This window comes from Lissotriton helveticus, chromosome 8, assembly GCF_964261635.1.
Source record: "Lissotriton helveticus chromosome 8, aLisHel1.1, whole genome shotgun sequence".
Classification (NCBI taxonomy): domain Eukaryota; kingdom Metazoa; phylum Chordata; class Amphibia; order Caudata; family Salamandridae; genus Lissotriton; species Lissotriton helveticus.
The window spans coordinates 1,485,311,485-1,485,329,550 of record NC_136069.1 but is presented as its reverse complement, the minus strand read 5'-3'; the positions used below and the strand labels follow the sequence as shown (position 1 = coordinate 1,485,329,550).

The window sequence follows — 18,066 nt, the reverse complement described above, 5'->3', positions numbered from 1 at the left end:
AGCACAAGGCTTGGCCTAAAAAGAAGCACTATGACGCAGCCAGCACTGCCAGTATATATATTTCTCTAACTTTATTTTCAGCCATGCTGCACAGCCACGCTGCTGTATAACCTGGCTAAAAGACATTGGCAAAGCCAATAGCGCTCACATAGGCGAGAGCTATTGGCCTTGCCTATGCTTTTTCTTTTGCATGAGGCACTCCATGAGAGTGCATGTATTTTCAGCTGTGTCCCTTGTATGCTAATTTAGGAAGCAGTAAATATGATGTATGTCTTTCAAAATTATTCTTGTTTCCTATCTTTTTACATCACTGATTCTACTTCTCTCTGGCACTACCAGTTCATTAATCATGCATACTTGTTATGAGCTTGTTTATTTTGGGAGTGGTGGGTGCTAAGGCACCCCCAAAACAACAATGCTGGATTTCAGAATTGTTGAGCAATAGAGGGGCGTTTACATTTTGTTTTTATCTTTTCACATTTGCTAAAAGACAGGTCAAATATTGAGCTTTATCTTCTGACAAATTGCTACTTATTCTTTCTAAAGGGAGCTTGGTTTTTACCTTTCTTTCTCTGACTGCAAAGTTAGAGGATTTTTTGTGACAATTTTGCTGGGTACTGGGATTGAAAAAGAAAAAAAATGTATGATGTTTTCTAGCACACTACCGAATTTAAATGCCAGTAAATGAACCCTACAAATATTTTAGAATATATCAGTAGTTAGGAAAGTTCAAATAAAGCACATTTTTAGTAATTCAGACATGAGGTGGGAACAAAAGTGTTAATTCTATCAACACAAATCCCTACAGTTGGCGATTCCAATTTCAACATATTATCATTTGTGTGCAGTACAGTTTTATCAGTAAAACAGTCTATCTTTGCAAATTTAGAAGGCATTTCAATGAAAAATGTGTTGTTGGTGAATGGCAGTGCACTACTGCACAGGCTTTATTAATGTGATTGTGACCGTGTGCTTCAAAATGTACCTCCTGTGACATCTTGTTACCACTCTGCTGCTAAATGTCTTTGATGCACTTGATTTTTGTGTGACACATGGATTTTTGACAATCCCTTACACATCAGTGATGTAATATTAATTTCTGTATTTTTTGTAATTCACATCTCAACAAAACCTAACAGAAGTTAATAGAATCCACTGACAACAGTGCAGAGACCCATTTAGAGAACTTTTCTCAAGAATATAAAACTACACAGTGATATCATCAATAGTAATGAAGGACATGTGGAGAGGTTGTGGTCTAACCGCTAGGACGGTCAACCTTAAATCTGGAGAACCGGGTTCGAGTCTCGGCAACGACGCTCCACATCCTGTGATTCTGGGCAAATCACTTACTCTCCCCGTGAATATGCCCTTGTGTAATGCAACTGGTGATTTTGGAAAAGGGGGTGGTGATGGATAGAGTTTCTGAATGATGCAGAATACTCTTACCAAGTCAAGAGATCATGGTTTTAATCCATCACCGTTTTTTAGCTCAATGCACCATCCCAGCTCAGAACCTGGCTATATGCAAATTAGTCTGTTCCTGTCCCAGTGCATGATGGGAACAGGGCAAACCAAACTACCAAGCCAATTCTTATACTGGGAAGGAAACAAGCTTCCGGGGACCAGTTTCTGGCATCACAGCCTTCGTCGGCCCGGCTTGCTTGAATCCTGATGGTGCAATGAGCAAGGGACTCACGTCTGAGCATACCCTCCCACACATAGTGTGGATAAAAGCGATTTTGGAAAAGGGGGTGGTGATGGACAGAGTTTCTGAATGATGCAGAATACTCTTACCAAGTCAAGAGATCATGGTTTTAATCCATCACCGTTTTGCAACTGGTGCACATGTAAAGGGCTCTGATACCTTTGGGTCAAGTTTGCGCTATGTGAAACTCCAGAAAAAAAATGCAGTAAACTAATTGTGTGTATAAATATATGTGTGTGTATGTATGCATGTGTATTTATATAATATTTGTATATGATGACTTATTTATTAACGTGGTGAATTAATGGGTAATTATTGGGAACATGCCACTACATGTTTGCAAAACAACCCCTAGGTTGGACATGGGAGCCTAGAGTTGGAAAATCTTGGCAAAGGAATGACAACCGGAAATGCGAATTTCTATTATTGTTTTAGAAGTACACAATTTTGGCCTTTTCCCCACATTAATCTAGATAGTGGAGGGTGAAAACCTTTTTGGATCGTTTCTTTAAGAAAGTTAGGAATTAGTTAATACTGGACTGTCAACATTGAAGAGTTTTTGTTGTGGGTTCCTGGTTCTCCAGAGCCTTTATCGCCCCTCTTTCCTCCGTATGTTTTTCACATGAAACCTTAATGATTGTCTGTTTTACTGTAGATGTTGGCTAGGGGCACCAAAAGGTAGCAGTTGCTACTCTAGCTTCATGTCTGTATCCCTGACACTACCCTTGCTGAAAGTTTTCAGTTGTGAAATGTCTGTACCTACCGTAATTTTTAGGGACCAGGACAAATTTTTCATCATTAGACTTTGACTCCCAGCCAAAGAGAGAGTCCAAAAAAAGAAACCTAAACATAGAGAAATATATGAAAACTGACTTAAAGAGAAAGTAACATAGTCGCCAGACTCCCAAGACAAATTTTGGGCTCCAGCACTCATTACTTTATTTTAACAAACTAAATACTGTTTCCTAGCTATCAGGTCAAGGGACATTGGTGAGAGGATCTGGCCTAACGGATAGGGTGGTCAACCTCAAATATGGGGAACTGGGTTTGAGTCTCCTCAACAACACTCAACATCCTGTGATTCTGGGCAAATCACTTAATGTCCCTGTGCCTAAAAAACTAAATGAATGTGTCCTGTGTAATGCAACTGGTGCTCATGTAAAGCACTCTGATACCTGATACCTACCGGTCAAGTTCACGCTAAATAAAACTCAGAAAAAGAAAAAAAAGTAACCATAGGAAGAAGCATTAGACCGGGCTTTAAATCTCATAGTCTCTACTAATTGCATTGAAACCCAAAAGAATTTCAAATATTGTATTATGGCGGACTCTAACTGGATGAGCTCAAATTGCTTGAACGTCAGTTGAGATGAGACGGAAGTTCTGATTTTTTTGGGCAAAAGCTTTCTGTCTGGTCTTTAGCTTGGTGACCATCTATGATTGGGTCATACCTTAAACCTGCAAACTCTGCTGGAAGTGTAGGTGGTCTAAGGGATGATTAACTGTTGCTAAGCATGCTTTTTTACAGCAGCAAGCCGCGTTTATTGTCTTAGATATTACTCAAAAGCTTGCCCTTATTGGCTAAGCACTCTAGAAAACCGGTTGTCAAAGCACTCATTATGGCTCGCCTGGATTAGATAAATTCCCTCTATTTAGTTGCCTCTCAAAAATGCTGTGCAGTGTCTTCAGATAGTGCAGAACGCTGCTGCTCGACTTCTTCTAGGCATCCCATTTTCCCAGAACCAACACTAGTTACCTGAAAGACCTCGATTGGCAGCCAATTCAGAGGCATATAATAATCATAAGTCTGTGTCTTGCTTACCGAGCTGTAAACGACTCTGCCCCGTACGTCATTAGAAAGAGACCATGGGTTTGCAAGCCTTTCCATATCCTTGGATCCTCGGCCTACATAAGACGGATTCTCGTCTAGGTTTAAGTGTTCCAGACCAGCGGGTAGAGCTTATTCCTTTCATGCACCCATGCACTGGAACTTGCTTCCAGGTGATAATACATCTATCGCTACTCTGCCAACTTTTTGTTAAAAGCGGATATCTTGGCTTGTCCCTGCTAATCATTTGTACTCTGCTAGTCTAGCGCCAGGAATCCACTAGTAACCGTGCACTTTATACATTCTATACTATTACATTGCATAGTATATATATGTATAGTATGAACGGTAAGCAGAAATTCGAAATCACGTGAACCATAATGCATCAATGAAAAACAATACCGACCCCTTAAACTGGTAATCTCTTAGTAAGAGAGGTACTATTATGTGGAAACATAAGCAATTAAAGCTGATGGGATGACACTATAAGTTACTGAAGTAGGGCATAAGCTAAGTTTCCATATGTTGTTCACAGTGCCCTGAAACCTGAATATTTGTAGGAATATTCAAAGTGTGGACCACATCTTGAATGGAAAGACTTATAACCCATGTATTGAAATATGGGCATGGAAACACCGGTTTCATAAACAGTTAATGTTTATGATCAATAATAGGAGACGGTAGCATAAAAAAGGAAAATCTCCATGTTCTCCCCGCAATGGGCTACTCTACATTTCTATAGTATTCATTATAAAGAAATATGCAAAGATTTAAACTTCACATGACAAAGGAAACTCCAAGGCAGCGTTGAGCATATCTGCAAGAAAAAGGGACAGTGTCTGCTCTCCTTACTACTCTGCCCAAAGTCTCTGGGCTTTACCAGTTAAGGAGGAGCAAGGAGGCCGCTCTACGGGGTGACACTAGACACCCCAAGTTTATAAAGGCGTTGATGAACTGCGTAGAAATGTAATTACAATGTTAAAGCTGGAGTTAACAAAGCAAATACTAATTGATGATGAGCATTATTTTGCAAATTGATTGTGCTGAATATTTTCAAAGCAATCATGGCGCAGCACTCGGGCTTGTAATACATATCTCTGATTATTATTATTATGCAATAAGTATATCACTTTTCAAACCTATTTGTGTGTATCTGACGCCCTTTTCCGTACTCTCACGTTTGAAAAGTCGCCCACATGAATTTGTGGGCATAGTTTAGTGAAACAGGCAAAAGTTTTGCACTTCTCTAGATTGTGCCGAATAGCTGTTATTTTGGATGAATAGTTTGGTGTCAAAGTCAAACATCTGTGCTGCTTTGCAGCCAGTTTTGCTTTCTTCTGCCCTTGACAAGCCCTTGTACTGTGCATCCTAAGAAAGATAGCAATGAATTGCCCTGTAAGCTTTACTCCTGTGAATATAGACTGATGTGTATTGGTGATTAACTGAAGAGTAGTTTGCTAATAGTGTTATGTTACTCAAACAAATCTGTTCAAAGCTTGGTGAATAATGTGCATGTCTAGGCATTAAGGAATCCAAACAAGTGAGAAATTGTGATGTGCTTTCTTACAGTGTATCAGTTCTCTGCCCAAGTCCTGCTTTTTCTTGCAGATCCAATGATGTTTTTTAAGACTTATTTGCTTTTGTGTAGCACTTGTGCGCATTTTATCGCACTTGTCAGAATATGAGATGAATTGGAGTGCAAATAGTGAGCTCCTTGGTGCACACAAATCTCAGTGACTCTGAAACTCTGTGAGCAATGATAATACCTTAGTTCACAGTTTCCCTATAAACACCACACTTTGTAGCATTATAATAATGTTGGCATGTATTAATTCTGGCTATCACCTTCACACGTTTTATACAATTTGTAGACATGCAATAGGCAAGTAGTTTGCTCATTTAAAACCCTTGTTCATATTTTACAGGTGCACTTTGAAAATCAAACATAGTATAGTTGATCAGTAGTGCAATGGCTTATTTACTGATAATATTTTCGAATTTAAAATACAAGGCTGTCCAGTCTTTTATAAATTCCATTTTCTTGATAATATAAACTCAAAGATATATGATTTGTCCCTGGTAAACCCTTTGAAAATGAATCAAAAACCTATCGGTTGATGCAACATACGTATTAGCTCTGGTTTCTTGGCTTGGAAGCTAATTAAAACAAGAATGTGGCTGCCCCCTCCCACCAACCCCTAACAAATCAATGACTGAAAGAGGCTGACCTGATACCCCTATTTATTAATATTATAAGTTAGAATTGGTTTGAAAAGTACTATCACCTAAAGCTTTCTCAATGGCGACAACTTTAGCCCTCCGTTTCTGGGCTACACCCCACATAATGCCGCCAGTATGTTTTTGTCACAGTTAGGGAGGTGAGTGGACTGTGGCTGGGCGGGGAAGGTTGCTTGAAGGTATCAATATGTGGCCATTATGCTGCATGCCTGACCCACCGGTGAGCTATGTAGGAAAACATGTGTTAACTCAATCTTGTGATCCACCACAATGGATTCCACATTTCACCTCTACTGGGCATTCCTTAGGATGATCTGCAAGCTGCCATTTCTGGTGTCTTTACTCAACGGCCTCCTTCTACACTTATAAGGGGATGCCTGGAAGTCCTGGAGATCCACGAAGTAGGGAACCAAGGGAAGATTCTCTCTGCTCAGAATTGTTGCATACCAACAACACACCACTGCTATCGTGTTTCACTGGCAGTCATTGATATCAGACTTCGACGCAGAACCTACTGGTCGTGGCAGGGCTTCTGTGAGGACAGGTGCATAATTTCTGTTTCTACTCATGTTTCTAAATCAATGTAGAAGAGGAGAAGTTAGCCAAGAATATCTCATAACCAAGGCCCGAGTAACTGATTGCTTGTGGAATTTGTACGTACTGAGGATAACCCACCATAGCAAATTAATGAAAGGAAAATAATTGAATGCTCTGTAGGGAACTATGTATTTTTTCATCGCCTTGGGTCAGAGAACACAGAAAGAGTAGTATTGATTAAGTGACAAGGATTAAGATGTGTTGACAATCTAACTCGCACTGTTTAACCGTCCGATTGGTCTAATATGGTATTGGGACTTCACATACGCAAATTATTGCATATTATGATTAAGTTATTTCTTTGAAATTTCAGCCCTTTGAATGGTTCTTTGCGGCAAGTCAAAATTTCAATGACGTGCTTAGAAACAATAACATCAATTTTGGACATTTGACATTTGTATTGGCTAGATTAAGATCTAGTTGGCATGCTCAGACACATTTGATGTTGACCGCACTTCTCTAGAACAAAATATTTGGTTCAAAATGACTTGCCCTATTACATTTTAACAAAGTTGTAGTTTTGATTTGATCCATGTGTTTAATAAATGTTTCCAACAAAATGGTAATTGATCTCTGAATTGAAAATAGGAGTCAGCCAAATATTATCATACCACCGCATAGCTTAAAATACAAAGTGGTCCATCAGTTCAGTTCAAAATCTTTGTTCAATCTTTAGAAAAAGATCATAAAGCATAAGATTAAACACAACAGTACATTATAGCTATAAAACCAATTATCATAAATTACAGATAACCCATCCAATAACATTCTCATTATGCACATATTAAAAACCAATAAAAGAAGATAAAAAAATCCAACTATTCATACATGACCAACTACAGATAAAATACATTGACCCAGCAAACATCAGGCCTGCCCACCTAATTCCCCTCCGTAGACTTTCTGCAACGTATGGCCATTTTCAGAAATCCACACACCCTATAATAAATATCCAGGCTGTTTAGCGTTTGAAGATAGATTAAAGCCTCTCTACATTTCTGAAAGGCTAACGTTTTCAATATAGGTTTAAGAGGGAGCTGAAAAAATTTGAAATAAAATCTGCAAAAAAGGGTAAAATGCAACTGGGATTGCTCTGCCATACCATTACAAGAGCAAGTGGGCACTGAGCTATCCCAAACCTTTGCCTGATCAAAAAAGCACAATAAACTCTAGACCGTTCCAGATCTAAATCTAAAATGAAGAGACCACTCCCAACTCCCAAGCTCCAGAGTAAGATACTGTGATGTGTCTCCTGTCGGAAGAGTAAAATAGTAATTACATATAGTTTGTTTAATATTAGCCTCTTGTATTCCCTGCGAGGTAGTCCATTCGGTGTACCTAGTCTTAACCGCTCTCTTATCAAATTTAATATTTGAACTAGGGGTACTAAACAATCCAAGGAGATCAATGTCGGCAAAAAGATTTCCTGAAATACTTCACCAAAGGGATGGAAAGCCCATTATCTTGGTTAAGGCAGTTCACTAATACTGCTCTGTTAAAACTGCTCCATATGATACTGTAAGGACACATTTCATTTGATATACTTTAAAGTAGGTGGAAATAGTGGCCCTACCATCCTTTTTGGCGTAATTAAAAAGGAAGTCTGCCACTCTTCCAAGTCTCAGACGAGCTGTGTTTACTTGTGGCTGCCAGGACTTGCCTGAAATAGCAAAAGTTCCACACTACACTAAGTTCTTAATCATTCAGTTTTAAGGCTGCCAGTGCTTTTCTACCAGGCCCACAAACCACTATGTGGGCGCCGGGAGACCCCATGCGGGTAGCTGTGCGCATTATAAGTTTAGTTACAATACAATACAATTTCCCAAAATTAGTTGTCATGTCAGGGGTACACATGAATGACATAAAAGATTCTACTAAGATATGCAGTACACAGGGTGGTCTAGCCAACAAAACTGTGTTGTCAGCATATAATAATCCCTGGACCGCAGAGTTGGACATTTTTGCCGGGGCACCCGCACGCACCCCTGGCGTACCCCACTGACTAGTGGAAAGGCATCCGAGAGTTCCCCTGACTGCTGCCCGTATCATGTCCTAGCACCTAAATGCTCCTGAAGACTGTGTAAAAAGTTGACTAAATGGACTTCTACCCCTAATTTGATTAACATCAACCACAATTTACATTATCAAAAGTGGTTTACTAGTCCATAAATGCCAGGTACAGTGGGCAGCGCTTAGTGACAGTGTATCTACTCACTATCCAATGTAGATCCAAGCACTGCTCCACTGTACCTGGCCCTGGGCGAAAACCATACTGGCAAGGTGATAGAATTTTATTGTGAGTGGCCCATGACTGCAATCGATTGAAGAGAACTCTCCCTAAAAATTAACCGAGCTGTCTACTAAGGAGATCAGCCTATAACATTCAGGGAACCCTCTATCACCCTTTTTGAAGATCTGCACTAAAGTAGAAGGGGACAAAGACTCGGGAATCTTCCTACACAAAGAATTATTAAATAAATTCATAATTAAGGGCCCCCATAGAACCAAATTACATAAAAAAAAGATCCATGGGGATCCTGTCTGGTCCCAGCGCCTTGCCACCTGCACTAAATCCGATTGCATACTTTACTTCCCAAACAGTGACTTAACGGTGGGTGGAGTGGGCAAGATGCTGTTGCAGTATACCTTCACACACTCTATTTTTCTCCAGTTGGTATACAATAATACAGAAATTTCTAAAGCGCGAACAGCTACCTCGCAAGGAGGTGTCCCGGCGCTATGTGAGCAGCTCAAAGTAAACAATAAGTAAAGCCGGTGGATCAGATCTTTTAAGTGAAAAGCCACGTTTTTAACTGTTTCCTGAAACCAATCTCTGATGTTGCCGACTGAATGGCAGGCGGTAGGGCGTTCCAAAGCTTCACCATGTTTGCTGAAAAGGTCCTGCCTCCCAAACGCGCCTTTCTGACTCGTGGGACGTGTAACTGGCGTAGAGAGTTTGACCGTAAGAGTCTCGCCTGTTCATACCTCGGGAGTCTTGCTTTAAGATAGCTAGGACAGGTGCCACCGAAAGCTCTAAAAGCCAGGGTTAGCGTCTTAAATTTAATTGTGCTTGCCACCGGAAGCCAGTGCAGCTCGCGCAAAGCGGAGAGACATGCTGTTTAAAAGGAATGTGTTTTATCAGCCTCGCAGCTGCATTCTGCACGGTCTGCAGACGTTGAATCAAATATTTGGGTAGGCCCAAATATAAGCCATTTGCGTAGTCCAGCTTCGAGGTGACCGTCGCATGGACTACCATTTTTCGGCAGTCTTCTGGAAGCAACACGAGGAACTTGCGCAAATTCCTCAGCTTGCTTAGGCACCCTGTTCTCACTTGCTGAATGTGGGCAGAGAAGTCCAAGCTCTCATCCCACCTTACCTCCAAGTGTTTAGCCTTTGTGCTGGGGGAAGGCGCAGGGCCCATCTCAGATGGCCACCACAGATCGGGGGAAGGGCGAAGGCCTTTCCCAAAAAAGATCACCTCCGTCTTGCCAGCATTCAATTTTAATTTTTTGGTGTTCATCCAGCTGGCTACATCGCGGAGGCACCCCTTAAATTTACCGAAGGCTGCTTCCGACACTTCTGAGTAGGGGAAGACGAGCTGGGTATCGTCTGCGTATGAGATTGCCGTGACCCCCCATTTGGCAATCATAGTAAAGAGTGGTGCCAGATAAATATTAAAGAGTAGCGGGCTAAGTGCCGATCCCTGAGGGACCCCACACCCCAGTCGCTTAGGTTCAGAGGAGAAAGAGCCCAGCGCCACCTTCTGTGACCGGTTGGTCAAATAGGAATAAAGCCACCCAAGTGCTTTATCCTGAAGGCCAATATCCTCTAGGCGCTGCAGAAGTCTGCCGTGGTCGACCGTATCAAATGCGGCCGATAGGTCCAGGAGCACCAGCATAGCAGATGCTCCTGAATCTAGAGACCACCTAACTGATTCAGCTACCTCAATCAGGGCGGTCTCCGTGCAGAAGCCCGGCCTAAAACCCGATTGAGTTTCATGCAAGATCTTATTCTCTTCAATGAAACTATTCATTTGGCGCTGAATCAGTTTTTCCATCATTTTACCTGGAGCAGCCAATAGGGAAATCGGTCGGAGATTGCTCAAATCCTCCGGATCTCCATTTGTTTTTTTTTTCAGAGGGAGGAGTGTGGCATGTTTCCAACAGTCCGGAAACACCCCAGATGTAATGGACATGTTCCAAATATGCAGGAGAGTGGTCACAATTGACTCCGCCATCATGCTCCAGAGCTTCGGTGGGCAGGGATCATCAGGAGCCCCCGATTTGCACCTCTTTGCCTCTTGCTATATGGATACAATTCTTAACACATTCCAGGCCCGAGACATTGCAGATTAGGAGGTGGTTAGGTGAAACGTCTTGCTGCTGAAGCCTATTTACTGTTTCCTAAAACACCTTGCTGCAATTTTGGGCAGTGGCTGATTCAATGGGGTTTCCAATCTTTTCAATACAAAGAACACTTCCTCTCCTTGATGGACGATTTATACACCGGTCTGGTCTCCCTGATCACCTTGAGATCCCTAGGAATCCCAGCCATCGCCTTTCTCAGGCAAATATTAGTAGCTGAACAATTCACATCAAACCATTTGAGCGGTTTCGACCGAAAATTCTTAATGACGTCACGCAGTTGATTAAGAAAAAATAACTCGGCCACTGAAAAACCTGCATTAATTTATTACAGCACTAGAGTAATGTTCTACCAACAGTCTAGCAGTCTTTATAAAATGAACCACTCTTTTCTGAGCATTTAGAATTTTTTTTACAGAGCAATTATGATATGTTATATTAGATTACTTTAATTTGCTATCGCACACTAATCACCCCTGCAGGAGTATCTCGGTTCTGAGGACACATGTAGCAGCAAACAGTACTGAAATGAAAACAGATCAGTGTGGGTCTGGAAAGGCAGCTTATTCCAGGTGGGAGCCAGGTATGAAAAAAATCTGCCGCCACACCTTGGCCGACGAATGTGGAGATAGTAAGCAGTGCTTTGGCCTTAGATCGCAGGTTCTGCACTGGGTGATCGATGATGTTTAAGCCTCTGTTGTAAGTAGCCAGGCCCTTTATTAAAAGTCAAACAACAGATTTTATATACAATTGGCTTTCTGATCGGCAACCAGTGAAGCGATCTCAAAAGTGGACTAGCAGCGGCTCTTGAGGGAAGATAAGAAATGAGCCATACTGCTGTGTTTTGCACGGCCTACACTTTAGACAGCCGTGTCTCATTTGCTGAAGCAACAAAGTCAAGCCTGCTAACAATATGAGCTTGCACCAGGGTTTTTCTAGCTGCTAGATGAAGAAAAGGAAGTTCTTTCCACAGCAGCTGCATCATGTGGCAGCAGGTACCTGTTATGGATAAAAGCTGCGCCTTCATTGTAAGGACTTGATTTATCTTGACGCCTCGATTTTTTTACTACATGACAGGGGGAGGGAGCACAGCCTAGTTCAGGAGGCTACCAATCCAGCGTCCACTGCTGTTGGACATTCTCAAATAGCATAGTCTTTGTCTTTTCTGTATTTAAGTGAAGATAATTGTCGGACGTCCACTCTGCAATTGCTTTCATCCCGTTGGGGAAGCATCCATTTGTTTTAGTCACATTTCTATCAAAGGAGATAATCAGCTGAGTGTTGTCAGCATAAGACAGAATTTCAAGGCTGAAGGATTTCATGAACTTGGCAAGTGGGGCCACATATATAGTGAACAGGGTGGGGCTCAGGCAGGAGCCCTGGAGAACCCCCTTGTCAATCATCATTATTCTTGACCTAAATGTCCCTAGCGAGATGATTTGAGATTGATTTTGCAAGAAGTCTTGAAACCACAATAAAGCTGTCCCATAGATGTCTATTTCGTTTAGCCTTGTGATAGTTTAGCATGCAACAGAGTGTTAAAAGCTGCTGTCAGGTAGAAGAGCACAAGCATAGATGGAGTGTTGACATCAAAAGAACATCTTAAGGAGCACAACACCGCTATCAAGGCTGTCTCCTTGCTGTGCTCCGATCTGAACGTAGACTGAGATGTGTCCAAGATCTTATTTACTTCATGGTAATCTGACAGCTGTTCATTAATCAGTCCTGCCATCAGCTTTCCAAGTAGAGGAAGCAGGGAGATGGGCTAGTAATTTGCAAGAACTGTAGAGTCCATGTTGGCCTTTTTTTTAATAGGCATAATCTGAGCAGATTTCCAGGCCAACTGCATCTTCCCTGTCTCTATTGACAGCTTGAAGAGAGATCTGATTGCTGGTGCAATTAGCTTAGGGAGAACAGCAGTCCTTCTTTCACAGGCCAGATGTGTAAGATTTGAGTCTGAGGGTCCAATATTTATACATGGTGCCACTATGAATGGGGTGCAAACTTCCAGAACTTTCTACTTCAGAGGAGTTTGGAATTTCTAGCTACCCTGCCCTGGCCCCAAGCTTGTTTGAAACCCTTTGTGAGTGTCCTGAGGCAGAGCCTTTGTGATGTGTATGGATGGTAGGTGACGGCTCCTCCCCTCTATCAAAGCAAAGATGGCCCATACTGGCAACAACTATTCCCATTTGTCTCACTGTATGCGAGTAATACACAAAGACCAATTGCTAGCTACACCTTGTCATATGACTCACAATACAGGCTGCAGGCACCAAATGGTTGGGACAAGAAAATGGCAACTTTCTAAAAGCGACATTTTCAGAATTGCAACTTAAAATCTGACTTTACCATTAATGAGGGTTTCAAATTACAATTCTTTAGACACCAAACTCCACATTCCCACTTGCTCCCAATTGAAAGTTATCACTTATTTAATGTGATAAAGTAACCCAATGTTATCCTATGAGAGAGGTAGGCCTTGCATTAGTGAAAACCGAATTTAAGAGTTTTTACTACCAAGACAGTAAAACCTGAAACAGCATGTCAAACTTTTGAAATAAACGGCACCATGCCCTATGGGCAATGTAGAGCCTACTCTAGGATGGCTTGTATATTAAAAAGGTAGGTTGTCGCCTAGCAAAAGATTTATTTTGCAAAGCAACAAAAATACTTAGAGAATGCACTCCTTGCCTTGTATTAACTTATTCTTCAATCTTATGTCGTCCTTTAATGCATGCAGAACAGTTGCTGTGTACCGCCCCAGCACACAGCTTATATTATCAATATATCTTAGGGCGCCTTTACGCTCCCCATCTGCCGCACTAAGAATATCACGGGAACTGTGAGGTGAGTGGGTGGTAGCAGTTCTGGGTGCATGGTGAGTTACTTTTGATTGTGATTGAGGAGCGGAGGCCAGCAGGGAACAACTAGCTGAGTTGTTTTTATTTTTTGCAGAAAACCCCTGTTAAAGAGCCTATGAGGCTTGAAATGCATTTGGTATATTATGTGGCGAGCCTACTCTGTTTTGCTTCACCTTTGATTGCACGTGTTGCTGTGAAAAAGGCTCGATGGGCACTCAGTGAACATTTGTAAATGCTTGTTAGACCTGTCAGCCTTAGGGTGGTCTCCCCTACATTTTTGCCCTTTTTGCCTCCCATTTTTACCTTACATTTCGTTGGACTTAGGACTCTGGGCGCCTCACCACTGCTAAACAGTGCTGAGGTGCAGGTGCTCTCCCCTAAAACCTTGTGAGGCTGGCATATCTGCCACAAGCCACTGCTACTGCAGTAAGGCTAACCCTCCATAGGCTAATATTGGGAACCTCTCCTTATGGAATAACTTCTGACAGGGACCTAATAAGTCTATCATGTTTGGTCTTGTTGGACTCGGGACGGGGAACCCTTTCCAATGATATATAGGGTTTGGGCATTCCTTCGCTAGGGATCCCACTTTTATAAAGGGGACCTTTTCCTGCCTACACTTAGATTAGGCTGCAGACTCCCCCCTCCCCTCTGCATACTGATAGCCTGCCTGGGTTGGGAGGTGGGAGTGGTGATTCACACCTTCTTCCCTGGGATGAGCTGTGATGGGCTGCCCACTGTAGCCTTAACGGCCTGTCTCTCATCACTGTGGCAGCTAGGTCAGGGAAGGCAGGGAACATACCAGAACTCCCTGGACTCTTCCAGAAGCCCCTGCCCCCAGACCCTTCCAGAGACTTCCACCACTTTCTAGCCCCTAGACTAAAAAGATATATAAGGGAGGGTCCTGGCCTCACATTCTTGTTACACTGCTGGACCTGGAAGAATCCCTGCTGGAGTGAGGACTGCTGCGCAAGAGGATTGCCACTGGGAAGGAGGCTGACTGCTCCAAGGAACTGCTGCCCCACAACCTGCTGAGCTGCCCTACTGTCTGCTGATCCTGCCCTGCATGGGAGACTGCAACATCACCAACAGAGTGTCTCCACAACATCCCAAAGAAACTACTTTTCTTTGAACAACATTTTAAAGAGTCTTCAACCTTTTAAAGATTGCCTTTTTGGGACTGCACCCTTTTTAAGCTAAAGGAAACTACCTGTCCTTAGACCACAGCGTTTTAAAGACTGCCCTTTGGAACAGCAACAACCCTCTCAAGATTTGCCCTGCAACGCTGTGCCTGCCCTCAGCACTGATTGCCCCGTGATCCTCCCGAGGGCTCTGTGATTGCCTCTGCTTCTGGCGCATGCCGAATTAAACTAGCCCTGAGGTCACCGCCACTGGGACCGGAGCGCGCTGTGTAGTGCTGAGAAGCGAAGCGCTGTGTGGCAGGAGGCTCCGTCGTTGCCCCGGACTTGGAGGCACTGTTAAGCGCTGTGCTAAAGGAGCGCTGTGTCGCCGTGACACCCACCCGTGCAGCGCCTGCTGAGCCCGAGGCCCCAGGGGGAGAGGAGCCTCGCACCCGCGACGCAACCACCACCCCAGGTAACGCCTCAGTGCAACCAGGCTGCTGGGAGGGGGCGGGGTGCGGGTTGGCCGGGTACCTGGAGTGTGAGCTTTGTGCTTGGCTGGGAACCGTCCTTCACTGACCGGCCTACGGGGGCATAATTACTTGGTAATTGACACTGGGGCATTTTTTTAGCATTACCAGCAGCGCCTGGGCAGCCACACTTCCTACGCTGGGAGCATCATTTCTATGAGAGGCACACTTATTACGCTGCAAGGGAACTTTGGCCTAAGAACCTTCCCACAGTGAATTTTGACCATAAGAACCTACCTCAAGTGAACTTTTGCCATCCAAGGACACTGTGAGAAAGACATTACCAGCAGGAGCCCTTGGCACACATGAGCTTTTGGTGATTTGATCAGGCCTGGGAACTGGATTCATTCTTATTGGTTATTAATCTTGCTTGGAAACTGGAATCCTTTTCATTATTGATCTTGCCTGGAGCTGGATTTACCTGCTTTTGGTTCTCGCATATTTTTTAGATAAAGAAATTCTTATTCTTATACAAAACTGGTGTGGTGTTCCTTTTGTGAGTGTTTTTACTGTGTCATCGCCGTTGTGTGTTGCACAAATACTTTACACATTGCCTCTGAAGTTACGCCTTTGCTGCTCTGCGCCAAGCTACCAGGTCGGAAGCGGTGGTCCCTACTTGGACTAGGGTGCATACCCCTGCCAACTAGAGACCCCGGTTCTAAAATTGGTGATCGAGCGGTGGGATAGGACTTGTGCTTGTGTAACACCACGCAGCGACGCAGTGTACACCGCAACCCTACACCTGACTCTACTGAATTTGTGTCTACCCTCTCCAATTGGCATTTTTGAATTTTTTTAAAATTCTCCCTGACTGGTTGCTCTTTTTTAAAAGTCCTTTTGCCTAAGTCCCATTTGGTTTTCTCTACAAACGTCTGAGGCCCCACCTAGCAACATGGAATTCGAGCTGGCCAATCTGGAAGTTTACACAGTGGCGCAACTCAAAGAGTTCTGCGAGGAGAAAGGGGTGCCCTTCAAGTGAAGCGCCAAGAAGGCAGAGCTTCAGAAAGCTTTGAGAGCATGGGTAACAGCCCACTCAAAAGGACATGGGGACGAGCAAGGACCAGAGCATGACTCCACAGGAAACCTTGACCTACTGCACTTGGCGGAAAATGGTAATTTGTTACCAGGTACAAAGGTACCTTCCAGGGCAGGCAGTAGTGTGTCAGTGAAGAGCCTGTCCTCAGAGGACCTGGAGGACAGGAGGGAGGAGAGACCGCTCAAGTTGGAGCTTGCCAAGCTGGAGAGAGAGCGGGAAAGAGAAAGGTGGGCCATGGAGCAGGATCGCGAGAACAAGCGACTGGCTATGCGGGAAAAAGAACTTGCCCATGAGCTCAGCCTGAAGGAACTGGAAATCCGGGCCCTAGAAGTAGGGGCCAACAGCAACAAGAATGGTGGCAGCGTACCTTTGGAAGCTTCACGTGAGTCCAGGGTCTTTATGCCTAAAGATGTGATGGCCAGTTTTAAGGTGGGGGATAATATTGATAAGTGGTTAGCCGCCTATGAGGTGTCTTTAAGAGCCCATGGGGTCCCAGAGAGTTATTGGGGGGGTGGGTTGTATAAGTACTTACCTCCAGATGTTAGGGACACCCTCCTTTACCTAGAGAAGGAAGACCAGACTAACTATTCTGTCATGAAAGCCGCATTGCTTAATAGGTTCGGTCTTACCCCTGAGAGGTATAGGCACAGGTTTAGGAATAGCCACAAACTTCCCACACAGAACTGGGTAGACTTCCTGGACTACGCTAGTAAAGCTTTAGATGGTTGGGTGCGGGGCAGCAATGTGCATGACTATGAAGGGTTGTATGACTTGTTTTTAAGAGAGCACCTTCTAGAGAAATGTTTTCCAGAGCTGCGCCAACACCTGGTTGACCGCAAGTTGACCAATCCTAGGAAGCTTGCGGAGGAGGCGGACACCTGGGTCAGTACCAGGGTGTCCAACAAGGGTTCTGGGGGGGACTCCCAAAGGGGTGGTCAGGGTTCCCACCAGAGGAAAGAGGGGGGAGACAAAAAGAAAGAGTTCTCCAAAGGCCCCCAAAATAATTCACAAGGGAAAGGGTCTGGGTCCCAGCCCCAATCTGGCCACCAGAAGCCCACTTATCCTGACAAAGGTCAGCAGCCCAGAATTGTCCGGTGCTATGAGTGTGGTGAACTTGGACACTACAAGGGGGATCCCAAGTGTCGCAAGAGAGCACCACAGCCCACTGGAGGTAAAAGCCCCGGGGTGGCTAGTGTAGCGCTTGGGGAGGAGCTGTCCCTAGATGATGGGAATGAGGGGGCAGGGCTTGTCCTAGTGTCTCTGGGAGACAGTGAGATGGTTCCTAAGGTCCATGTGCCCTCAAATACTACCAAGTATAGGCAGTGGGTCACCCTCAATGGTCGGGGGGTGGAGGCCCTGAGGGACACAGGTGCCAGCATGACTATGGTAAGGAGTCAGCTGGTGTCCCCAGAGCAAATAATTCCCGATGCAGTCCATCCAGTTGTGATGGCTGACAACAGGGGGGGTCACTATCCCATAGCACAGGTTCCATTTGAGTGGGGAGGAGTTTCAGGCCTTTTAAGAGTTGCTGTGAGCCCTGCCATGCCAGTGGACTGTCTGTTAGGGAATGACCTAGAGCATACTGCCTGGAAGGAGGTAGAGCTCAAAGCGCATGTGGAGATGCTGGGGTTACCGGAGTGGATTTGTGCTACCACACGGTCTATGGCTGCCCGGTCAAGGGAGTCAACCAGGGCTGGAGCCTGGAAAAATGGCCCAGTCAGCTGCTAAGAAGGGAGGAGCCCGAGGGCGTGGGAAGCCCGCCCCGGGGCAGTCACCCCGTGAG

At 44.1% G+C, this 18,066-nt stretch overlaps 1 protein-coding gene across 3 annotated transcripts in view; it reads left to right on the top strand.

The window, feature by feature from the left end:
- LOC144773424 (N-acetylated-alpha-linked acidic dipeptidase 2-like) overlaps positions 1 to 18,066 on the top strand; it is a 776,499-nt gene that overhangs the window by 224,641 nt on the left and 533,792 nt on the right. The gene's annotated exons all lie outside the window — the stretch shown is intronic.